The sequence below is a fragment of the Pseudorca crassidens genome, chromosome 3 (assembly GCF_039906515.1).
Source record: "Pseudorca crassidens isolate mPseCra1 chromosome 3, mPseCra1.hap1, whole genome shotgun sequence".
In the NCBI taxonomy this organism is placed as follows: Eukaryota; Metazoa; Chordata; class Mammalia; order Artiodactyla; family Delphinidae; genus Pseudorca; species Pseudorca crassidens.
Genome location: NC_090298.1, coordinates 17,302,897 through 17,329,437, shown reverse-complemented (window position 1 = coordinate 17,329,437; position 26,541 = coordinate 17,302,897). Strand labels below are relative to the sequence as shown.

At 35.2% G+C, this 26,541-nt stretch overlaps 1 protein-coding gene across 1 annotated transcript in view; it reads left to right on the top strand.

Moving 5' to 3' along the window:
- CDH18 (cadherin 18) overlaps nucleotides 1–26,541 on the top strand; it is a 1,032,515-nt gene that overhangs the window by 394,772 nt on the left and 611,202 nt on the right. The window contains exon 3 of the mRNA XM_067730423.1: nucleotides 11,152–11,291. The gene's annotated coding sequence lies outside the window, so the exon portion shown is untranslated. The remainder of the gene's footprint in view (nucleotides 1–11,151; nucleotides 11,292–26,541) is intronic.

Sequence of the window (26,541 nt, the reverse complement as noted above, 5' to 3'; positions counted from 1 at the left end):
ACATAGATGGATTTGCATATATTGAAGAATCCTTGCATTCCTGGGAGGAATGTGCTGTTGGATTCTGTTTGCTAGTATTTTGTTGAGGATTTTTGCATCTATGTTCATCAGTGATATTGGCCTGTAGTTTTCTTTCTTTGTGACATCCTTGTCTGGTTTCGGTATCAGGGAGATGGTGGCCTCGTAGAATGCGTTTGGGAGTGTTCCTCCCTCTGCTATACTTTGGAAGAGTTTGAGAAGGATAGGTGTTAGCTCTTCTCTAAATGTTTGATAGAATACGCCTGTGAAGCCATCTGGTCCTGGGCTTTTGTTTGTTGGAAGATTTTTAATTACAGTTTCAATTTCATTGCTTGTGATTGGTCTGTTCATATTTTCTATTTCTTCCTGATTCAGTCTTGGCAGGTTGTGCATTTCTAAGAATTTGTCCATTTCTTCCAGGTTGTCCACTTTATTGGCATAGAGTTGCTTGTAGTAATCTCTCATGATCTTTTGTGTTTCTGCAGTGTAAGTTTTTACTTCTCTTTTTTCATTTCTAATTCTATTGATTTGAGTCTTCTCCCTTTTTTTCTGGATGAGTCTGGCTAATCGTTTATCAATTTTTTTTTATCTTCTCAAAGAACCAGCTTTTAGTTTTATTGATCTTTGCTATTGTTTTCTTCATTTCTTTTTCATTTATTTCTGATCTGGTCTTTATGATTTCTTTCCTTCTGTTAACTTTGGGGTTATATTTTGTTCTTCTTTCTCTAATTGCTTTAGGTACCAGGTTAGGTTGTTTATTTGAGATGTTTCCTGTTTCTTAAGTTAGGATTGTATTGCTATAAACTTCCCTCTTAGAACTGCTTTTGTTGTATCCCATAGGTTTTGGGTTGTCGTGTATCCATTGCCATTTGTTTCTAGGTATTTTTTGATTTCCTCAGTGATCACTTTGTTATTAAGTAGTGTATTGTTTAGCCTCCATGTGTTTGTATTTTTTACAGATCTTTTCCTGGAATTGATATCTAGTCTCATAGCGTTGTGGTCAGAAAAGATACTTGATACAATTTCAATTTTCTTAAATTTACCAAGGCTTGATTTGTGGCCCAAGATATGATCTATCCTGGAGAATGTTCCATGAGCACTTGAGAAAAATGTGTATTCTGTTGTTTTTGGATGGAATGTCCTATAAATATCAATTAAGTCCATCTTGTTTAATGTATCATTTAAAGCTTGTGTTTCCTTATTTATTTTCATTGTGGATGATCTGTCCATTGGTGAAAGTGGGGTGTTAAAGTCCCCTACTATGAGTGTGTTACTGTCGATTTCCCCTTTTATGGCTGTTAGTATTTGCCTTATGTATTGAGGTGCTCCTATTTTGGGTGCATAAATATTTACAATTGTTATATCTTCTTCTTGGATCGATCCCTTGATCATTATGTAGTGTCCTTCTTTGTCTCTTTTAATAGTCTTTGTTTTAAAGTCTATTTTGTCTGATATGAAAATTGCTACTCCAGCTTTCTTTTGGTTTCCAATTTGCATGGAATATATTTTTCCATCCCCTTACTTTCAGTCTGTATGTGTCTCTAGGTCTGAAGTGGGTCTCTTGTAGACAGCGTATATATGGGTCTTGTTTTTGTATCCATTCAGCCAATCTGTGTCTTTTGGTGGGAGCATTTAGTCCATTTACATTTAAGGTAGTTATAGATATGTATGTTCCTATTCCCATTTTCTTAATTGTTTTGGGTTCGTTATTGTAGGTCTTTTCCTTCTCTTGTGTTTCTTGCCTAGAGAAGTTCCTTTAGTATTTGTTGTAAAGCTGGTTTGGTGGTGCTGAACTCTCTCAGCTTTTGCTTGTCTGTAAAGGTTTCAATTTCTCCATCAAATCTGAGTGAGATCCTTGCTGGTTAGAGTAGTCTTGGTTGCAGGTTTTTCTCCTTCATCGCTTTAAATATGTCCTGCCAGTCCCTTCTGGCTTGCAGAGTTTCTGATGAGAGATCAGCTGTTAACCTTATGGGGATTCCCTTTTGTGTTATTTGTTGTTTTTCCCTTGCTGCTTTTAATATGTTTTCTTTGTATTTAATTTTTGACAGTTTGATTAATATGTGTCTTGGTGTATTTCTCCTTGGATTTATCCTTTATGGGACTCTCTGTGCTTCCTGGACTTGATTAACTATTTCCTTTCCCATATTAGGGAAGTTTTCAACTATAATCTCTTCAAATATTTTCTCAGGCCCTTTCTTTTTCTCTTCTTCTGGAACACCTATAATTTGAATGTTGGTGCATTTAATGTTGTCCCAGAGGTCTCTGAGACTGTCCTCAGTTCTTTTCATTCTTTTTTCTTTATTGTGCTCTGCAGTAGTTATTTCCACTATTTTATCTTCCAGGTCAGTTCTCCCTCCTTCTGCCTCAGTTATTCTGCTATTGATCCCATCTAGAGTATTTTTAATTTCATTTATTGTGTCGTTCATCATTGCTTATTTCATCTTTAGTTCTTCTAGATACTTGTTAAATGTTACTTGCATTTTGTCTATTCTATTTCCAAGATTTTGGATCATCTTTACTATCATTTTTCTGAGTTCTTTTTCAGGTAGACTGCCTATTTCCTCTTCATTTGTTAAGTCTGTTGGGTTTTTATCTTGCTCCTTCAACTGCTGTGTGTTTTTTGTCTTCTCATTTTGCTTATCTTACTGTGTTTGGGGTCTCCTTTTTGCAGGCTGCTGGTTCACAGTTCCCATTGTTTTTGGTGTCTGTCCCCAGTGGCTAAGGTTCATTCAGTGGGTTGTGTAGGCTTCCTGGTGCAGGGGACTAGTGCCTGTGTTCTGGTGGATGAGGCTGGATCTTGTCTTTCTGGTGGGCAGTTCCACGTCTGTTGGTGTGTTTTGGGGTGTCTGTGGACTTATTATGATTTTAGGCAGCCTCTCTGCTAATGGGTGGGGTTGTGTTCCTGTCTTGCTTGTTGTTTGGCATAGGGTGTCCAGCACTGTAGCTTGCTGGTCGTTGAGTGAATATGGCTGCTGGTGTTGAGATGGAGAGCTCTGGGAGATTTTCACCATTTGATATTATGTTGAGCTGGGAGGTCTCTTGTGGACCACAGTCCTGAATTTGGCTCTCCTACCTCAGAGGCACAGCACTGACTCCTGGCTGCTGCACCAAGAGCCCTTAATCCACACAGCTCAGAATAAAAGGGAGAAAAAGTAGAAAGAAAGAATTGGTAGAAGTAGAAAGAAAGAAAGAAAGAAAGAAAGAAAGAAAGAAAGAAAGAAAGAAAGAAGGGAGGGAGGGAGGGAGGAAGGAAGGAAGGAAGGAGGGAAGGAAAAAAAGAAAGAAGATAAAGTAAAATAAAATAAAGTAAGATAAAATAAAATAAAGTTATTAAAATAAAATATAATTATTAAGAAAAAATATTTAAAAAAAATATGGACAGATAGAACCCTAGGGCAAATGGTGGAAGCAAAGCTATACAGACAAAATCTCACACAGAAGCATACATATACAAAGTCACAAAAAGAGAAAAGGGGAAAAAATCATAAATCTTGCTCTCAAAGTCCACCTCCTCAATCTGGGATGATTCATTGTCTATTCAGGTATTCCACAGATGCAGGGTACATCAAGTTGATGGTGGAGATTTCATCCGCTGCTTCTGAGGCTGCTGGAAGAGATTTCCCTTTCTCTTCTTTGTTCTCACAGCTCCCGGGGCTCAGCTTTGGATTTGGCCCCGCCTCTGTGTGTAGGTCAACGGAGGGCGTCTGTTCTTCGCTCAGACAGGATGGGGTTAAAGGAGCAGCTGCTTTGGGGACTCTGGCTCACTCAGGCCAGGGGAAGGGAGGGGCACGGATTGCGGGGCGAGCCTGCGGCGGCAGAGACAGGCATGACGTTGCACCAGCCTGAAGCGCGCAGTGCGTTCTCCCGGGGAAGTTGTCACTGGATCCCGGGGCCCTGGCAGTGGCGAGCTGCAGAGGCTCCCTGGAAGGGGGGTGTGGAGAGTGACCTGTGCTCACACACAGGCTTCTTGGTGGCGGCAGCAACAGCCTTAGCGTCTTATGCCCGTCTCTGGGGTCCGCGCTTTTAGCCGCGGCTCGCGCCCGTCTCTGGAACTCCTTTAAGCAGAGCTCTTAATCCCCTCTCCTCGCACACCAGGAAACAAAGAGGGAAGAAAAAGTCTCTTGCCTCTTCGGCAGCTCCAGACTTTTCCCGGACTCCCTCCTGGGCAGCCATGGTGCACTAACCCCCTGCAGGCTGTGTTCACGCCGCCAACCTCAGTCCTCTCCCGGCGCTCCGACCAAAGCCTGAGCCTCAGCTCCCAGCCCCGCCCGCCCTAGCGGGTGAGCAGACAAGCCTCTTGAGCTGGTGAGTGCAGGTCGGCCCTGATCCTCTGTGCGGGAATCTCTCCTCTGTGCGGGAATCTCTCCTCTGTGCGGGAATCTCTCCTCTGTGCGGGAATCTCTCCTCTGTGCAGGAATCTCTCCGCTGTTTCCTCCGCACCCCTGTAGTTACGCTCTCCTCCGCGGCTCCAAAACTTCCCCCTCCGCTACATGCAGACTCTGCCTGCGAAGGGGCTTCCTAGTGTGTGGAAACTTTTCCTCCTTCACACCTCCCTCCCACTGGTGCAGGTCCCGTCCCTATCCTTTTGTCTCTGTTTATTCTTTTTTCTTTTGCCCTACCCAGGTACATGGGGACTTTCTTGCCTTTTGGGAGGTCTGAGGTCTTCTGCCAGCGTTCAGTAGCTGTTTTGTAGGAGTTGTTCCACATGTAGATGTATTTCTGGTGTATCTGTGGGGAGGAAGGTGATCTCCGCGTCTTACTCTTCCGCCATCTTCCTGGAAGCCTCTATGACTGTGGCTTTTAGCAAGGGGCACTATTGAATTCAGTCAGATATTAGATTGCTATTTCTGTATACCTTGTAATTATCTTACAGTTTTTGCCATGTGTAATGTAAAGCTTCTCAAAAAGTGGCTGGCACAAAGCAGGTGCTTTAATAGAGGAATTCTCACTAGCTGTTGAAAAATAAATCCCCATATCTCCATAGCTTAATCCATTAAAATGTATTTCTTGCTCACCTTGAGGTTGGTGTACATAAGCCTACCTTCTAGGATAGCTTTCCTCCAAGGGGTGACTTTGGCAAATAGGCTTTTTCCATTGGGCAGTTTCTCCGTCTTGGAATTCTTTGCCTTCAATATTTGGATAAACACGGAGTGTGCAAAAATTTTCTAAGGGTCAGAATTTGAAGAATTTTATATCACTTCCCTCCACATTGCTTTAGTCATAGTGGTGACATAGGCCCACCCTAATTGCAAAGGCGGCTTGCAAATGTAATTCCCCCGTGCTCTTGAGGAAAGGAAACTAGACTTTGAACATCCATCTAGTTCAATCCAAATAAAAGAAAAAAACTTTTTTTTTTTTTGGATGAATCTCCCTTGTTGAGCCTGTTTCCATACAAAATGCCTATATATTAGCTAGGAGTTCCTCTGAACCTTTGATTCATAGAAGAAAGAATACTTAGGAGAAGGAAAAAAAAAATTATGTACTAAGGTAAGAAATTAGCTCTGTTTTGCTGGTTTCTTTCCTTTTCTTAAGAAAGATGGTATATATGGATTAATACAATAGAGGGAATTAAAGAAGAAAACTATCACTATTATGTAAACTACAGTTATATAGATATTTTCTTACTTGAAACCATTTTGCTAGTATTTGAGCAGTTAAAAGCAATGACCAAAAAAGATTCAAAAAATTACCAACCTAACCCAATTGTTAATTCCTAATTAATAAAAATAGGAATCTTTTATCCTTAATTTGAGACATCAAAGTACTAGGAAAAAAATTAGAAGACAAATCTGCATGCAAGTTAGACTTTTATTCCAAGGAAGATAATTTTTTCAAACATCTTGTTGCTTGGCTTTGAATAAACAGATCTCGTTAGGGTAAAGTGTTACTGAAGGCAAGGTTGTGTGCCCAACGCATAGTGAGGCCAAACTGAAACAAAGGAATTTAGAGCAGAGAAAGTTTTATTGCAGGGTCAAGCAAGGAGAACCATGGCTCATGCCCAGAAACCCCAAACTCCCCAATAGTTTTCAGGGAGAAGTTTTTATAGGCAAAATTTGGGGTGAGGGATGCAAGGTATGTGACTCTCTTCTGATTGGTTAGTGGTGAGGTAATAGAGCGGTACTCCTGGAATCTTGTGCTCAGCCTGGAGTTACCATCCTCCACCTGGGTGAGGGCCTTACTTCCTGCAGAAGAACTCAAAGATTTTGCCATGTATATCTCTTGAGGAGAAACCAGGAGCCTGCTTTAATTGTCATACTATTGTTTCTTGATTGCTCCCCCTTTGTTTCTGCATTCCCTTATTTCCCTGATTAGCAACTGTTTAAATCTGCTCTTTGGTACTCAGGAAGGTTCTAGGAGGCTGAATGAAGCTTATTTCCTACAAACAAGAAATGGGCACATGGAAAGGATTTGTATCTGGGAGGACCCCACAGGGTCCTGCTGGGTTTCAAAAATATAAATGCATTTTCAGTATTCTAGATTATCAATTCTTATTCATTATTCCACCGTTTTCTGGCTTGTGAAGTTGATATAAATATTAGCTAAAGGAATTGGTCTTATATTTCACATTCAAAACCCAAATCCCTAAGGATCATTGATGTAATCTTTGAAAACATATTTAGTATTTTCAAAAATGTAACTAAAATAGTATACTCACCAAAACGTGAGCTAAATGGCTAAAAGCACACATTGCTATCATCTGGTAGATTTTGCTAAGTGGAAGTGTTGCAAGAGGATAGAGTGCGAGAGAATGGTCATGTCCCAGGTCTCAGGTGAGTTCCCGAGCGGGGCTGCCAGCCAGGTGAGTGTCCTGGGCTTCACACAGGAAAGAATTCAAGAATGTGCCATGGTAAGGTGAAAGTGAGTTTATTTAGAGAGATACACACGCCATAGACAAAACTGGTCCTTCTCAGAAGGTGAGTGGTCCAAGGGTATGGGAGTGGTTAGTTTTTATGGGCTGGGGTAATTTCATAGTCTAACAAGTGGGAGGATTATTCCAACTATTTAAGGGAAGGGGCAGGGATTTCCAGGAATTGGGCTACTGCCCATGTTTTGGCCTTTTATGGTCAGCCTCAGAACTGTCATGGCATCTGTGGGTGTGTCATTTAGCATGCTAATATATTACAGTGAACGTATAATGAGGCTCAAAGTCAACAGAAAGTCAAGTCTTTTGCCATCTTGAGCCTAGTTGGTTCTAACCAGTATTTGTCCTATCCTCAGTGGCTGTGTCATTTTTTTAATGATTGTGCCCTACCCCCTTCCCTCCTGTCTCAGAAACTCAGATTAACACCTATATCTATAGCTAATCCAAGGTTAACAAGAACAAAAATAAGCAAGCATTAATTTTGTACATCATATATTTGGTAGATAAGTATTCAAAAGTGGGTTCCATGGAGGAGAAAGTCTGGCAGTTATCGGCCTCAGTGATGGGAATTACATTATTTTCCTTTTGTTTTCCAAAGGCATCTATATGGCAACCCCACGTGGAACAAAGTCTAAAAGTTGAGAGGTAACATGTATGTTTGTCATGGTGTCTCTCTCTCTCCCTCCCTCTCTCTCTCACTTAATGGTGATTCCAGCCTAATTATCTACATTATATAATAATATTGAAAAACATAGGGGAGGAAAAATAATTTTCCCTCTACAATTGTAGGTTCTTGGCTGAGACCCTCCCTATAATAAACGATATTAATAGGAGAAAAACCAACAGAAGTTTAGTAACATTTATACCTCCTGTATACATGGGAGGGACCCAGAAAAACTGAGTAACTCCCTGAAATGGCCTAAACCTTTACTTTAAATACCACCTCCAGGTAAAGACAAAAGAATATCTTGGAGTCAAGGGAATGGAGACAGTTATAGGTGGTTACAAGGCAAAACACAGTAAAGGAGGGTATGGATTTTTATGCAGATTTAGGTCAGTTGCTTTCTTCATTGATAAGAGGTTTTTAGTGTTTAGTCATCCTTCAGAGAGGGAAGAATCTTACAAAAGAAGATTTCCCTTCTAAGTGTAAATATCTCTTACAAAAGGGGTAACTTCTCCATTTTGAGAGCTTTTCCTGTGCCTGCTGTTTCTTAAAAATAATCAACCTAAAATAATCCTTGTGCCAAAGAAGCATATTTTGGGGTGTCAGATTCTGCTCCCCTTTTAAAAACATACCGGAATGTTGCTTCATTTGCTAATAAAATTGTCTAGTTTCAAATGACTTTACCAGCTTTGCATTTCTAAGTGTCTAGAAAAACAACCAAGCCTTTTTTTTTTTACTCAGAAACGTGTCTTTATCATTAAAAAACCTCTTTGAAATGGGAAAAGAGCAAAGAAGGAGATGAATAATTAAGTCTTTAAAAAGACAATCTGTTGTTTTTGCAAAAACAGAGGGAAAAAGAAAAAAAAAAACTAAGGTAACTGCCTCCTAAATTATCATGCTAAGAAATAAGAAAAACTCAAAAAGCCTATCCATCCTAGCCTTCAAAAGCAGCATACAGAGGCTTAAGTGGGACCACCGGCTTGAGAGGGTCTGGATGAAAGCTACCTGGTAAACAGGTATTTGCCAAGACTGGCAGCTAGTTCAGCATTGGCACATGTGCCCCACTCCACTGCTTTTGGGCATATAGTGTCAACATTTACGTCTATTGTTTTGAATGTAAAGCCTTTATCAGTTTAGCTCCTTTTCATACTTAAGTCTTTGTGTTCTTACCAGTGTGCCTGCTGGAGCTGAGTTGCAAATTAAAAGTGTTATTTTAAATATAGTGACTATGTCTCACCCAGAACATTTCTCACTAGGAACTCTTTCTAGTCAAAAGATGTTTACTTCTAACGTGCATCCTTAGAGTCTTTCTTCAGTTGTTTTTAGGACTAGTCTTGGTTACTATTCCCATTCTAATCATAAAGAGCCAGATTGTTCTATGCATATGTCATTATTCATTCCAACAATATATACTGGACACGTATTGTATGGAAGCCCCAAACAGGGCATTGGGGCTACAGCTGAGTGTACAGGAAACCTGCTTTTCAGCTTCATGACAGTAACAGTCTATGGAGGTAGATGGAAGATTTGATGTGTCATAACAGTTAACACTTGCTCACAACTTACTAAGTGCTAGATACTCTTCTAAGCAATTAATCTGGTTTATATGATTTATAGCTGTCCCTCCATATATCAGCAGGGAATTGGTTCTAGGACCCACTGCAGTTATCAAAATCTGGGGATAATAGTTGGCACTCCATATTCAAGGATCTAGAACACATGGGAATTTTATGTCATTCTATAAACATTTAGTTTTTGTTTTGTTTTGTTTTAGTCTGAGAGAGATGGGAGGTTACTGGAGTATTTTAAGCAGACTCATATTTTAAGAGAAAACACTGGGAAATCCACTGATACACTCTCATTCCCTCACTTTACAAATGTTTGCCTCATGACCTAGAAGGACTAATATGTTTCCCTACAAGACTGGTGACAGAGCTTAGATTAGCACCTATGTTTTCTGACTCTTGCTTATACACTGTATCCTGAAACATTGTTCCTCTTCATTACATCACTCAGAGAGATCTGTGGACAGCAGCTGTTCAATAGTTGTGATTTTTAATTAATTACTACTGTTCCAAGATGTAAGTGTAATTTAACGTGCCTCTGAAATTCACAAAAATCATCTATATCTATACCCGTTTCTATCTATTCATCTATATATACATATATGTGTGTATGTGTAATCCCATATAAATAATATATAAATAATATGGGTATACATTACATATGCATAGAAATATACAAAGTATAAATATGTATACAAAGTGTTATATTTAATATAACATTAATTAACATGATATTGTTAAATATATGTGTGTGTATGTGTGTGTATTACACTTAGAGAATTATCTATATGTACATATATGAATTGTATCTCAAAAGATCCACCGCCTCAGGTCTCAGCTGAGGCCAGTTGAGTCTTAGGGTCTGAGAGCAAGACCCGAGTGTTAAAGCTAGTTCCAGGTCTGAGCCAAGTGATTCTAATTTGCCCCAAGCTTATAAATACTCACCTGGGAGCAAAGAACAGCTAGGAGAAAGTCAGTCGACAGAGGCTTGCGGCAGTAGAAGAGAGGTAGTTTAATGCAACTTGCTTTACCGTCTCTAAAGTAATATTTAATTTTGCTAACATTTATTTTTCTAGGTTTTCTTACTTTTGGTTCTTTTGGTTGCCACAGTTACCACGACAAATTCTATATTAAAAGTATAGGAACTTTATATTTTCCACAAATATCTCAGCTGAAAGTATTATCACTCATCTACCTTGTATTTAATTTTCTTGTGTTCTCTTTTCAAACTGCAGTCATAAGTGTTGCTTTTACAAATCCTTTTGGCCAGTGATATGTGAGTCTGATTTCATTTTCAAGAGGATATTTGAAAGCATTTCAAGATAATTGTCAGTTTGAAGAGCACTGTCATCAAATATTGCGAAAACAGAGATGATTAAAAAGAGAAACATGTTTCAGTACCTTGCTTAAAAGCCAAGTTTGATGAGGGCTGTTACAAAGAACACTTGTCTGTACTGAATGGACACATGACACAGCAAAACAGGCATGGGATTTATTCAAATGTAGTGTCTAAGGCGTTGAGTTCCAGGGATGGTCAGTCTGGGTACTAGAAATTTGCCTGAAAATATTACTGTGTAACAGTCTGGTTGAGAAAGTTTTAAGCACTTGCAGGATGTTATGTTTTTGTTTTATTTTAGAACGTAAGACAAAAAAAACTTACTAGTTAAGAACCAATGTACTAATGCTCTTTGTAGGAAGGCATAATTAATTTTGCCCCTTCTTATTTTTCTAGTTACAGGTGGTTTACAATATAATCTCTCAGCTAATTTAAAGAAGTTTTCACAAACCCTGTCCCATTTTCATTGCCTTCCCAAGAGCCTCTCCTTCTGTTCCTCCTCATTCTACCTTTGGTTTTACCTGTTTCTGAACATCCACAAATTGGTGTCTGCAGAGAGTTGAAAGTGAGTGGATTCAGGTGGTAGATCAAGAGGAATGGGAGAGGTAGTCTCAACCTCAGTTAGACTCAGGTGCTGACCCAAACCTCAGTCCTGTCCTCACATGAGTCTGGTGCAAGTTCTAACCTGTAGACCTCTGGTCCTCAGGCCCTCAGCTCAGCACATCTTCATCCAACCCATGGCAGACACTGCATTTCCCGTTGTCAACTCCAGTGGGTGATGACACCATCTCTGCTGACGGTATCCGTTGAGTTTGCTGGGAAGCTTCTGAGAACTTGGGGAAGAAGGTAAGGGCATGGGAATCATGCTACAGGGGGCTTTAAGGAGAAACAGAGCACAGATTAAATGTCTTCTGTTATTGCCACAAGTACATTTCTTATATCCAGCTCAATTATGAACTCTCTCTCACACCCACAACCGATAATACCTGGATAAAATCTCAGCACAGTTTTTATGTTTACTTTTTCAGAAGTTCAGAAATAACAGAAGTAAAACCAATGAGTCACTGAAGTAGTAATTAGTACTGGTTTATTGTGCACACCCCAAAAATACAGTTTGCGAACTGGGGGTGCTCAAACCAATACATGAAATAAAGCTCAGGGGTATATTGTCTTAGAGCAGTTTTTATGGTGAGAAGCTCATGACTGTTTATTCTTCACAGTGATTGCTTATAATATTATAATTTTCCTAAATGATAGGGAATTGATTAGTGGTTACTTCATATAAATTTTGGCAAATTGTTTTGCTTGTGATTTCCAGAGGCATAAACAAGATATGACCCAGTTCAAGTTAGGCTTGTGAAATAAACTGAATTAAGCTTTGCTTGTATGACTAAATTGTTTTTGGTCTGCTTAAGGAAATTTTCAAGGCTGGTCTCCATTTCTTTTTGATGCTAACAACTTCTAGTTCTTTCCATTTAAGAAACTGATGTAAATTTTAGCAACACAAGATGGAGGTTCAGCTGTTTTGTTGGTAATCAGTTCTTCTATCATATTGACTTGTGCTCTGTCCTGTGGAAACTTCTCAGTCTTGTTTTTGATGGTTAAAATTCCTCACTTACAGTCATTATCACCTGTATTTCCATGGTTTCAGTTAATGATGTTCCTAGTGTAATGCTTTATGGACTCTAGCAATAGTGCAAGGATAGCAGGAAGAGTGGAAATAGCAGAATCTCTTATGTCTTCTTTAAGTTGCCCTGTGGCCGAGGCCTGAATGTGCTGGTAGACTCATTCCTCTTTTAAGGTTGTAATCCGTCAGTGTTCTGGAAGGTTTGTAAACTACCACAAACTTTACTAAATGAGAGAGTATCTTTCACATTGCACAAAATGAGTCTCTGGTGAGTGCTTTCTGAATCAGCCTGTCAACAATTCTAGTGGTTGCAGCAGTCTACCATTTTAGTCTATAATGACACCTATCCTGTTAAAGGCAGAAAAAAAATCTCACTTTATATAAAAGTCATTATCATATGATTATATATAATTACTCCCCTCAATTAGAATTATAATTAGGTAATTATTTCTAAATGTATGAAAGTATAACATAAAATTCATACTAATAAGTATCGATAAATGACAGATGTCCACACACATTTTTTCTTCAGTAGAAATAATAGTTGGGGAGGGGGTAGCATGAAGCACATTAAGATATTAAGTACCTTTTGAAAGATGGAGAGTAAATAGCAACTGGGGAGAGAGGATCAGAAACTGGAGGCTCAATGTACAGCAATTAAGACTAATTTTAAATGCTATGAAGTTACTTTCTGACATAAACACCTAAGCAAAACTCTAGCACATGAGGAAATATTATTTTTTGTTTTTACCAATATCAGTTTATGTTATGGTAACAAAAAATAGCCAGAGGGAAAGTCTTTTTTTAAGCTTAAGGGACACAGGTGTAAGAAATGGAAATTAAAATAAATATTGCCAGGTGGTTCTAATTGAATTTAGGGTTTAATGGTAGAATTTATTGTAATTGGAACTCAATATAGGTTTCTCCTTGAGCAAAAATTTTGAAACTCTATCCAGAGAAACAATTTTTAAAATGAAAATTTATACTAAACAAAGAGTTACAAGAACAGACAAAAGTTTCAAAATTATATCCCAACTGCATACCCAAAGAGTATTTCCTCTTCCTCACATTTGTATTATGTATCTATTAAGATTCTCTTTTCTTGGGAAAAGTCTTTCTTTATTGAGAAATACACCTGAAGAGTAGAATATTTCCTCCAGAGATATAAATGATAATCAAAAATTAGAAAGTTCTTTAGTCAGAAAACTAAGAAACTATATCTAATACATACAAAGTAATCCCTGTTAATATTTTATGAAGACTTTACCATTGTTTGATACATAATAATTATTACCTCAATTAGAAATTAATGAATAAAATTGGTTATTACCCTATGGGCCATAATTTTCTCTGATACTAGAAAAATGTTGTTAAAGCAAAATTAATAATACCCCCAAGTAGATAGGTATAAAATTTATGTGGATAAAAAAATATAAAAATGGGTGATAGTAATTCCTTTCTGAAAACAACTGAATTTTAAAAAGAATAACCCTTTATCAAGAGTTAATAAGCACTCAGACCATTGTCTTTATTTTGGTTCATGTCAAAATGACTGTAGCAACAGGAACAAAACTGGAAAAATTTCACTGCTACCTAATTCAGTTTTTCTTAGAATAACATAGGCATCAAAATGCTTAATGAATGAACTATAGTAGTGTGTTCTTAGAAGCCAGGATTGTTAATATCTACAATCACCCAACATGTGATTATATCATCTTTTATAAAGAAAATTGGAAATCAGTGGAAAAATGGCATTTTGGTGTAATTGAGATTATGTTTATTCACAGAGTGTTTTGTTTTCCTTATGTGCTGCCAGACATCTGGATAAAAACTGAACATTTTAGCGAAATATTAACATCTTTCCAAGTGTCTAAATATTGACTTGCATTTTATGTTTCACTCTAAATATTTGATGAAATTTAGTATTATCCACAAAATATAATTTGTTGTCTCTTTATCTTTGAAGTTATTTTGTCAATCTAGCATCCCACAGTTAGGATACTCTCTGATTTGGAAAGAGAGTGAATATTTGATGGAATTTTAGAGTTGGAAAATATGAAAATAATATTGGCCCACCATAATATCTGTGGCTAATAATTTTAAGAATTAAAAGGGTCATTTTTCTGAATCATATGTGGTATCTGTGGCTGAGTATAGCAAGAACCCCTGTCTTATGCAATAAATGTCCTTTATATTCTTCACAAAACAGCCCTAAGCACTAAAATCATTAAAATTAAAATTAGAAACTACTGGTAGCAAGGGGCTACCAGTAGTCCTCATTACTGGGTAGCACATTCTTTGAAGTTCTAGTAATCAGAATAATAAAATAAAATAAAGTAAAAATTTGAAAATAAGAGATAAAAGGATTTATGTTTGCAGAAGATATGATTTATCATGTGTATCCAATAAAACCTTTGGAAGTATAGAAAAATTTAATGATTAAACTTTATTAAAAATCACATTTTATCTTTTCTAACTTTACTTAGAGATGAAAATGGGAAATATATTCCATTCCCTTAAATGCAGAATAAAATAAAATAGAATTACAGTTAACAAGTTGGCACAGAACCTACATAAAGTAATTGTACAATGTAATGGAAAGATAAAACTAGGTCAGAATAAGTGAAAAGTGACTCTACAGTATCAGGAAATATGAAGCTTGCTATCATAAAAGTCTATTTCCCTAAAATTAATATATAAACTAAATACATTTTGAATAAAATTACAATAGTAGTTGTGTCTTCAGATAAAATAATCTTAAGTATGTGTTAAAGAATAGATATCTGACAACCATAAAAACTTGAAGAGTAACTCTCAAAAGTGTTGTTTTATTAGTCATTGGAACATATGACAAATCCATCTTCATACTGTATTGGTGGAAAACATGCAAGTAAAGCAGTCAAACAAAATAGAACATCCTAAAATGGATTACAATATATATAAGTGTATATAAGTTGAAAGCCATTTTTTTTAGTGAAAAAAGCCATTTTTTTCCAGCCATTTTTTTTTGTGTGTGCAATGGAACAGGAAAATGGTCTATTGATCTAGAAGAGGTTTGAAGATTTATATTAAAAAATTGAAACAAAAGTATTGCAAGAAAATCTAGGAGAAATGGTTCATGTGCAATCAAGAGGTAGATAAGTCTCGAAAAATTAAGACTGAACAGCCCTTCAGGAAACATAGATATGTGTGTAAGTTTTTAAAATGTTTGTAAGACCAAATATACTATTGAAATAACAATGCTACATTGAGTTGGTAATATGTGTATCATACATAAGAATGACAAAGAATTGCCATTTATTCCACACAAGAGCTTTCATTTTCTTAAATTTAAAGCAACCTTTGTAAGCAACATATAGTTGACTTTTATTTTTATCTATTCTGATAAATTTTGTCTTTAACAAATGGATATATGTCATTCACCTGTAAGGTAAATCATGCTATTTGGATTTATGTGTTTTATTATACTATTTGCCCCATTTGTTTTATTGTTTTATCCAACATTTTCCTCTCATTTTTGCCTTCTTTTGAAATAAATTTCCCCTTCCTTTAGCATTTTAGTTGTATATCCTTTATAGTAAAACATAACTTTTGTTTTTTCTAGTAATTAACCTAGAGATACCAAAATGCATAATTGACTTCTTTGGATTAATGTGAATATCATTTTCAAGAAAATGCTGACATCTTAAAACAATGTATTTCTATTTAACATTACTATGCCTTTTAATTCTATTTTAAACTCATATACGTTATGTTTCATAAAATTAAAATTTATTTATATTTTCACATGTATTTGTTTTTCTTTTCTCTTCATTTATTTCTGTATATGTATACTTACTTCTGGTATACTTTTTCTTGGGCCAAGGAAGTTCTCTTATAGTCTATTTTAATGTATGACTGCCATTGTTCTGAAAAAAAAAATCTGTATTTTATTTCACAATTAAAAACACTTGTGCTAGGGATGAAAACATAGGTTGGCACTTATTTTCTTTCAGAAATTTAAAGGTATTTTTCATCTGTCTTTCCAGTGTTTTTTTTTTAATAGCCTATTGTTCTTTTGATGAAATATACATAATGGGCCTAGGTGTGGTTTTCTGAGTATTTACCTTGCTTAATACCTTTTAACAGCTTTGGAAACTTCAGGACTTTTTCTCTTCAGTTACTGCTTTTTTCCCCATTCTCTCTCCTTGCTTCTTGAATTCCAACAATGGTTATTAGATCTCCTTCTCAAATCACTCTTTTAAACATTTTTACTCTTTTTGCTTTTGTTTTTCAGCCTGCACATTTTCTCTTGATCTACTTTCCAGTTCACTATTCTTCTATCATCTTCAATCTGTAATTAAATAATTGATTCAGTTCTTAACATGTTTTGTTTTTTAGTTAAAGAATTTTCATATAGTTTTTTCATATAGACTATAGTTCTTTTTTTGTAAATACATCCTTTCAATAATTTTGAACATATTATTCACAGTTGATTAAAGTCCATCACTGATAACTTCAAAATCAGAATTATATGTGGGTCTGTTCCTATTGCCTCTTTATTCTCTTAGTCCTGGCAATTTTGAAAAAATATAGAGGTCATGAATACTACTATTTTTTTCTACTGAAGATTTACTGCCCTAATGTCTAGTGGACAGCTAGACTTATCTATCCCTTTATTCCTGCTTAGTCAGGCAACTCTCAGATACTTTCAGTCAGATTTTTTCTTTATAAGTTCTCATTGTTATAAAGTTCTTATTGTTATCATTTGAATAAGAAAATTAGCTAGGTACAAAACAACTGACCCTTAGTGTTTAATTCTTAGTATTTCGTGTAGAAAATCTGAGTTTAATGCAGTAACACCAACAAGTATAGTTTAACATAATGCTGATATTATTGACTTCTTAATTAATTCCATGTTGCATTCTTCATGTAATGTATTCCAAATAATTATATATTCTTATATTATTTTGCATATTAAGTAACTAGAGATCACAATGAAGAATGCATGGGAGTTATGGGTACAAAGTTTTAGTTTGGGAAGAAGAAAAAGTTCTGAAGATGGATAATGGTGATGGTTACACAACAGTGTCAATGTACTTTATGTCATTTATATCTACACCTATAAAAATGGTATGAATGGTAAATTATATATTTTGCCACAATAAAAAGTACAAATTTAAATCGGTAATCAAGAAATTAAATTTAACATGATTTTTTTTACATATAAATACTGCATTTTATTTAAGGATTCTACTACTATGAATTATATCTCAACCAGATTTATTTTATACTTTTTCTGTGAAAATATTACATATGTTAATCTTTTCAGTGACATAAGCATTCATCTACTTTTTTCAAGTATTTGGGTGTATATATAATAAAATGCTACTACTATGCATTGGGGAAATCCATAAAATTAAATTATACTTTATTTGCCAAAATATGGTAAGTAAAATAAAGATTAAAAAAAAACAAAACTAATGATTGATGGGAAGGAGGGGGTCATAGGTGAGAGGGACCTTGAAAGATATACATAAATATTTCCATGATAATTTAAATTGTTAATACCAATCAGAGAGAACAGTTTACCTCCAATAATGGTGTTAAAATTTATAAATCATTTTATTAAATGCTCAAACATTTAAAAATGTATTTAGAGATATATCAAGAGTAGGCCATTGAAAGATACAAAATATTTTCTTTTTAGGCCATCTTTGTCATTTCACAATTTCAGCTAAAATGTTGTACACCTTTCTTCTCCATTTATGCTTCAAGGATAATGCCTTCTGGTCTATTTTCCTGATTCAGCAAAATACAAATTCCAAATTCTGTAAAACAATGTGGGAAACAGACTTTTATGTCAGTTTCAAAGGGAGCACTATCTTTTCCACTATAGTGGCAAGCATATTTTGCATCAAGAGGAGTCATGTAAAGTGATAATCTACTATCCAAAGGCAGGTGCACCATTTGTTTTTAACCTACCTAAATGTTGCCAGATACTTTGTTGTGCCCCCTGTTGAAATCATTCTGTGATGCTTTACACTGATGCAGCACCTTGCACTGAAAGAAAACTGCAATCATCTTAATAATGAGATCCCTTGACAGTATTTCAATCAAGTAGATTAGCAGAAAGAAATCAATATCCTCCTTTTCCTAAAGTTCCAAAGTTACATGGTGAGGCAGCAAAACAAAGCCTCTTGATTTGACTATATCTTTTCTCCTAATCATTGTAACTTCACTTTTGGCTATGCATAACCTGGGCTCCTTTGCTTAATATCACCAAGGTACTAGGATATTTGTTATTTCTACTGAAAAGTTTTATTTTTTTTTAATTTAAAGTATCACCTTCTCTTCATTTTAAGCAAAGCCCATATTCAAATCTTACAAAAATACAAAATCGGACATCATTATTTAATTATAAAAACTTTATATGATAAATCTAATAAACAGAACTGGTGATTGTAATAAATGAATAAAGAAATCATTGGCCTTCTGATAGTTCAAGTAAATTAGCAATTATAAGCTAAATAAGATATCCAAAATTGACAGAACTCAAATAGACTATTCTAAGCTGTAATAATTGTAAACATATTTACATTTTTACTTTAAGTACTTTTTGCATATTACAATCTAACTTTTAAAAATTCAGCTTCCTTTCACCTTTGTATTTAGATTGTGATTTCTGAATTGTTGAAGATCATGAGTATCTTTCAGTTTTCTGTTTTAGAATTGGCTCCATGGCACAGATTCATGAGTTTGAAAGGGAAGCACGTTCATTTTTGATTCTACGTCCGACTTTTTGGAACTGCTTCCCTTAAACAATCTCAAATACACATATTTCAATACACTAACATTTTCTCATGGTGTAACACTTTTACTATTTTCAGTAATTCACTGAGATTCTTTGTAATGACTATCCAAAGATAAGTCATTTAATAAATATAGTTTTCTCCAGAGGTCTAAATTAAGTCCACATTCGTGTTTTTTTCTTTTTTTTAATCATGGTTCTTTTTTTTTCATAGTTCACATAAGATACTTTTTTTAAATTGAAGCATAGTTAATTTACAACATAATGTTAGTTTCAGGTGTACAGCAGAGTGATTCAGTTATATATTATATATATATATATATATATGTTTGTTTCCTGTTCTTTTTCATATTACTTTCCTTTATAGTTTATTACAAAATATTGAGTATAGTTCCCTGTGCTATACAGTAGATCCTTGTTTGTAACTATTTTATATATAGTAGTGTGTGTATGTTAATTCATCCTCCTAATTTATCCCTCCATGCCCCCTTTCCCCTTTGGTAACCATCAGTTCGTTTCTATGTTTGTGGGTCTATTTCTGTTTTTTAAATAAGTTCATTTGTATCTTTTTTTTTTTCAGATTCTACATATAAGCAATATCACATGATATTTGTCTTTGGCTTACTTCACTTAGTCTGATAATCTCTAGGTTCATCCATATCACAGTCCTTATTTTATAATCTTTTATTACTTCCTATATTCATTTAGAGACCTTTTCAAATTGTCACACTCACTCTAAAGTACCTAAAGACTATATTTAATCTATTGACAAGCCAAGTACTTCTCTATTTTTCAGAGCATTGTTAGTCACCAGATAGACAAGCTTTGTCACTATCAAGTTCACTTTCTGGAAATAACAATAGGAACATTGGAAAAAATGATCTCTCTTAACGATCACCTATTAAACTACTCCAATGTCATGATGAAACTCTTAACAAGTAATGTGGCAAAACTGAACTAATTTTTTAAAAGAAAAGAAAATAAAAAAGTATTTCACAGGCAGAAAATTTTTATTAACTCAAGTCCTTAGGATCCAACTAAGGATATTTGACCACTGTTCTGCTCTAGGGAGGTTTTATGATAACAATAAAATTGTCATAAAATAATATGCCAGGCAAAGCAATGCTTTGTATAGCTTGTGCCAAAATCTTGATAACTTTAAAAATTAGAACCAGATTAACATGAACTCTGGGTTTTCATTTTTAACATTTTTCACGTAGCTAGCACTCATTCCAAATGTTAGTATGGAGTGTTCAAAATAAAATGCAACAATTGCAAATTAAGTGCACTTATTTTGGGGCATTTGATTTGTTGATTTTGCAAAAGACTGGAAGAAATGTTTATGTACATATATTTCAACTGTTTAGCATAAGAACCAAACTGGGAAGAAAATGTATGAGATAATTATCCAAGATTTCCTATTACAATTACACTAAAGAATTTTGCCATTAGGTCACATGACTAACATATAGTTTAAAAAACAAAGATTCAGGAAAGTCTACAGAGACAATTCAAATGTTCTATTTTACCATGGTACCATGTTGTATTTTACACTAGAATTAAAAAAAGGAAAAAAAAAAAAAAAACAACTGTTGAGTTTGTTTTACCTGACATATTCAGAATTAAATAATTATTCAATAATATTCTTCATTAAACCATGGGTACAAAATTTAAGTTTTTTTTTTAATAAGCATGATAGGTTAGAAACTATTTTTTTTCAAAATCTCTTTATACTGTTCAGAAATATAATCTCTCTTCTGTGTTCTCATTTTACAAGGCTACCAGGAAAACCAGCAATATAAGCTGGGGTTTTGTCAAGCATTTTTTATTCAAAAGCCAAGAAGGTTACTGAGTGGTTATAAATCTAAACTTTTCAGTGTTGGATTCAAGACTCCTTTTAGATGTTTTGAGAAAGGAAAGAAGAGCAAGTAGTAAATCATACAAGACTAGGATTAAGGACAACGGACCAGCTTCTAGCATCATGATCATGGGCAATTTAATTCATCATTTGAATTTGCTTTGTCCATGTATAAAATCGGAATAATTCTATTTGTTAGCATGCTTTCAGCTATAAGTTTTAGAAGGGCCAACTGAAAAAGGCTTTAACATTAAGGAACTTTATTAACTCACAAAAGAGTTTAGGGATGCTGCAGACTCCTGGCCTGAGCCTGTTTTCTGGCCCTGTGTTGCTCTTATTGTCCTGTCTGCATGTTCTACCATATGCTGATTATGTCCATGCAGGCTGGCTCCCCTCATGGACAGAAGTTACCTTCCAGAAACCTCTAAGACCAAATGCGTCCTTATTCACATCCAGCAGGAAAGAAATAATCTGTATTCCTGTGGATTTTCTCTTTAAGATTGAGAAAGTATATTCCAAGAAATCTCTAGGGAAACTCTTTAGGCATTATTGACCAGAAGTGGGTCACATGAACATTCCAGAAATAGTTACTGGATGGGAATAGCGTACACTACCCTCAATCATACCTACATCTTTGTCAGTTCCAAATGGATATCAGGGAGTCAAATACCGTGTGTGTGTATAGTCAGAGAATTAAGTGAAATAGTTTTTGTAAATTATCAAGTATAGTACCTGCCATAAAATAGGAGTTCAACACATTAAAATGTTGCCAGGAGTGGGGATAGTAATGCTGGTGGTGTCTATTAAATATTCCTGAGTTTAAATATTCCTTGAACTATATTTTCTGTCTAATATCTGGGTTGTTAATTACAGACCTTCCATTCTCTTTTACTAGTATTGATTTGCTTTCCCGTGTGTTAGTATAATCTAGTTGTGATATCTGTAACGTTGCCAAATGCAGGATTCACTGAGTTATTGTGCCAGATTATATTCCTTCCCCCTTATAATTATGTTTAGGACACTTTGACTTTATGAATTTTAGGGAAAAGGGTCACCATCCCAGTTAGAGGAGTCTGGTCTTCATTATGAGATATTCATGACCTTAAAGGGCTTTACTTTCCAACTTCGGCTTAATTGACCCTTACATCCATTATTGCTTTCCCCTCTCAGCAAATCTGTTCTTCCCCTTAAATCCCAACCCAAACTGCAACAGTCTCAATTTGGCCCATTCTATCTCCTGGTGCCCATTTAGCACCTACTTTAAAATCCTTGCTTGAATAATGTGTGCTGTAGCCTTTTCTTTGTATATCAGTTGCTTTATAATTGTACTCTACTTGTTGGAAATGTATGACTTATGTTTTTACAAAGCAATTCAACGTATTTACCAAATCCTGACAGAGGGGGTGTATTTGTTCCCTAGAACTGTGGTAATAAAATACCAAAAACTGAGTGGCTTAAAATAACAGAAATGTATTGTTTCACATTTCTGGAGGCTGTAAGTTCAAAATCAATTCTGGAAGGGTTGGTTCTTTGTGAGGGCTGTGAGGGAGAATTTGTCCCCTACCTTTCTTCTAGCTTCTGAAAGCCTCAGATACTTTGTAGCTTATAGGTGGGTGGTTTCCTTGTGTCTTCACTTAGTCTCTCCTCTCTGTGTCTCTGTGTCCAATTCCCCCCCCCTTTTTTTTAATAAGGACACAAGCCCTATTGAACCTCATTGTAACTTGATTACCACTATTATAAAAACTCTATTTCCAGATAACCTCACATTCTGAGATACCGGAGGTTAGACTTCAATATATCTTTTTTCTTAATTGTGTATTTGTTTTAGAGGTGGTTTGGGTTCACAGCAAAATTGAGCAGAAGGTACAGAGATTTTCCATATATCCCCTATCCTCACAGTGGTATAGTTTCCTCCACACTCTACATTCCTCTCTGAAATGATACATTTTAAAAAAAATTGATAGAGCTATATTGACACATCATTATTAATCCAAATCTATAGTTTACATTAGGGTTGACTCTTGGTGGTGTACGTTCTATGGCTTTGGACAACTTTATAGTGATATGTGTCTACCATTATAGTGTCATAGACAGTAGTTTCACTGCACTAAAAATCTTCTGTGCATTGCCTATTTACCTCTCCCTTCCACCCCTGCCCGAATATATCTTTTGAGGGACATGATTCAATTCATACCAGGGGAAAATACTCAAAAGATCAAAAAATTGAACTCCTGAAATAATTCCATAGTATATAATCTCAAAGAGTAAGCTTATGAAACTTGCGAAGCACAAGTGATGGCACAGAGACAACTGGCCGTAAAACTGAGAAAAATAGCATGTTAGAAGCCGCTGCATGTATTTCTCTTCTTAAAATGAAACTTATCCTTGAGAAATCCCCTCCAAAAGTATTTTAATACCTATTTCAAATGTTTCATACGAATTATTATTATTGATTTAAAAACAGAAAGAAGTATATTTTTATATGAAGGATTTATATCAGTTTATTTTGTTTTTCTGTTGAATTCATGGCTATCAAATACTCTTTTCCACGATTATACTGTGTGTGTGTGTGTGTGCGTGCACACGCGTGGAGTGTAACATGGTCTCTTGGTCTTGGCAAAACCTATTGTCCATAGATGGACCACCAGTTGATTGAATTCAACAGTAAGTTGCCACAAATGGCATCATGATTTAAAAAGCATAACTAGAATAAGAAGTCTGAATGTGATGTGAGCTATATATTTGTAGACAAAAATCACATCAAAAAATAAACCATTAACAGTATTAAGTGGCTTGAAAACCACTAACCTTCCTTCAAATTACAAATCATAGTAAAACTGTATGTTACCAAATGTAAGTTAAGACAATTTTTGCTAAGAAATGAAATAGAAAATGTATGTCTAATCTATTATTTAGTCTAGTAATTAATCACTAAATGAGTAAATATTTACTGGCCACGTATTTTACAGCAAACAGTGCTTGGTACCAGTAATTTAATAGGAAATTCCTCTTAAGAAATTAATATTCTAGCATAAGGGAATGACACATGAAAATACTTTAAAAACACTGTAACCAATGCAATACTAAGGAAGCAATCATGGTTGAATCCTAGCAAAGAGGAGAGGGAATTGGATTTATCTGAACTGATTCAGGGATGATTTCACCACTAGAGGTATTAATTATGAATGATATTTTTATTTTGCATATCATTCATTTTTACAGACAGAGTAACTTTATTCTTTCTGACTCCTCTTTTACCTTTTTCTCTCTTTCCTCCTCTGTTACTTCTCCTCCTCATTTTCTTTTAGTTTTATAAAATCTACAATCACAGTATGTTTATAGCCCTGACAAAAATATATGTATATCTGATATACTGATCATTTTAGTCCAAATTGCATATGTAATCATTTTAAGAAGGTTTATTCCTCGTCACTTTCAAAATTTTTAATTACTGATAACCTGAAATAGCTGAGGATATGGTGGGATCACTGCATTCTTGTTGCCTTTGAGTAGGCCTTTCACAACTTTTGAATATATGTTGGTACCCTAGTCATGTAACTCAGTCAACTCTATTTGTGTAACCTCCAGAGCTATGCTAGTGCCCTGTTATGAGTTATCTTAATGAAATTCTCTTACTACTACCAAATTATATTACTTCACAGCTAATCACTGGGTACTTTGATTACTCAATGAAAAGTATTTTAAATGCACTTTCAACTTTGCTGTTGCAAGAAAGTTCAAAGTAATAAAGAGAACATAATAAGTGGCCAAATATTATTAATTTCCTATATAAAGAAAAGGAATAAAGGCCATGTTTTAGGGGAGGGTTTTAAGGCTGTGTATGATTGTTTAGCCTGTTTGTGTATGTTTGTGTATTTTTTACCATCCGTGGGAGGTATACACATACACACACATACATGCATGGTCTTGACTGCTTGTTGAACAATAACATTACAAAAGGTCAAACATTTTCTAGCCAATTGTTTTTTTCTTCAACTGAAACTCCTTTCCCATGATGAACCCTTCACATGTGGACATCTTGACTGCACATAGGCATCATTACATCATTATGATGCTACTGAACTCTATACAGCTCAATCTGGCAGCTCTAATCTTCACTTTCTTCCTTCATCACCTCTCCCTCACCTTCCTTAGGGAACTAGAGAAGCTGACTGAGTAGAAGTGGTAAGTGATGAGGTGAATCTTTCCAGCCTTTCAGAAGTTTGATAAAATACAAATAAGTGGAAGACTAAATTTTGTGCCCCTAATTTAAACAAACAAACAAACAAACAAAAAACACTAGACACAAGCACATAAAATACTATGTGTGCTCCAAGCACAGGCCACCTTTTAATGACAGAGAATAAAATTTCAACCTATTGGGCATACCATTTTAGACAATTAAAGCAGTGGATAGCCCATTTAAAAATAATTGAGTTTAAAAATACTCAGTGTTATAAAATGGTAAGAGAACAGCATAGTGGAGGTGCTATGGTTCATGGGGATTTTTTGGATAAAATATCCAAATATCTGAAGTCTATTAAAAAAAAACCCAAAATCATGACGTGTGGTGATAAATGTTAACATTACTGATTAAATGTCACAATTTTTAATACATTTCTATTTAATACGAGCTTTCATAAACAAAATTTTCCTTTTTGTACATTGAAAAGCCTTCCATATTCCTAATTTTTTCTTTCAAAATTTTTAAAAACTTCTCTCCCTTCCCACCAAAAAATATTCACATAAACTATATTTGGAGGAAAAGGTTTATTTTTTCGACTCACTCTTTCATGTTTGGAGTTGTATCTTTGGCAATTCACAGACTTTAAATCAAAATCCTTGAGGGACTACTGCCATCCTAGCCTAGGGAAGTGATTTGGAGTGGCCTGAAGTTCACTGAAGGGGTATATTTTCCTCAGCTCTGCATTGGCAGTTTGCTGTGTCATCAGTCTTGTTCAGCTGAAAAGCATGACAATTTGTCTGGGCAACACCACATAAAGGATAGCAAAAGGTTATTGTTAGGTTATGAAGTTTTTCTGACAAGTACAACACGCCAAGGTTTATATAAGCATAAAATAAACCTTAAACTCAAGAAGTGCTGTGTAAAGGAGTTTCCTACCTCTCTTTCCTCCAGACATTTTGAAGTCTGAGTTTATATATTCCAAGTTTCAGGTATGCATAATCTTTTATAAGATCTGCTAATATTTTAATGAAGTAAAGAATGCAAGAGAGCTAATGTCAACCTCAGTGTCAAGGGCACAGGAACATGGTTCCATTATTCTTAGTAGTAAAAGATCTAGTACAGTTCAAACAATTGGAATTTGATGTGTTTGGCATTCTCAGCTAACCATTACAAAGGATAACCCATTTATTTTTTTATTAATTTTTATTGGAGTATAGTTGCTTCACAATGTTGTGTTAGTTTCTGCTGTACAGCAAAGTGAATCAGTTATATGTATATATATATATCCCCTGTTTTTTAGATTTCCTTCCCATTTAGGTCACCACAGATCACTGAGTAGAGTTCCCTGTGCTATACAGTAGGTTCTCATTAGTTATTTATTTTATACATAGTAGTATATATATGTCAATCCCAATCTCCCAGTTCATCCCACCCCTCCTTTCCCCCTTGGTATCCATAAGTTTGTTCTCTACATCTGTGTCTCTATTTCTGCTTTGCAAAGAAGTTCATCTGTACCATTTTTCTAGATTCCACATATAAGTGATACTATATGATATTTGTTTTTCTCTTTCTGACTTACTTCACTCTGTATGACAGTTTCAAGGTCTATCCACGTCTCTGCAAATGGCACTGTTT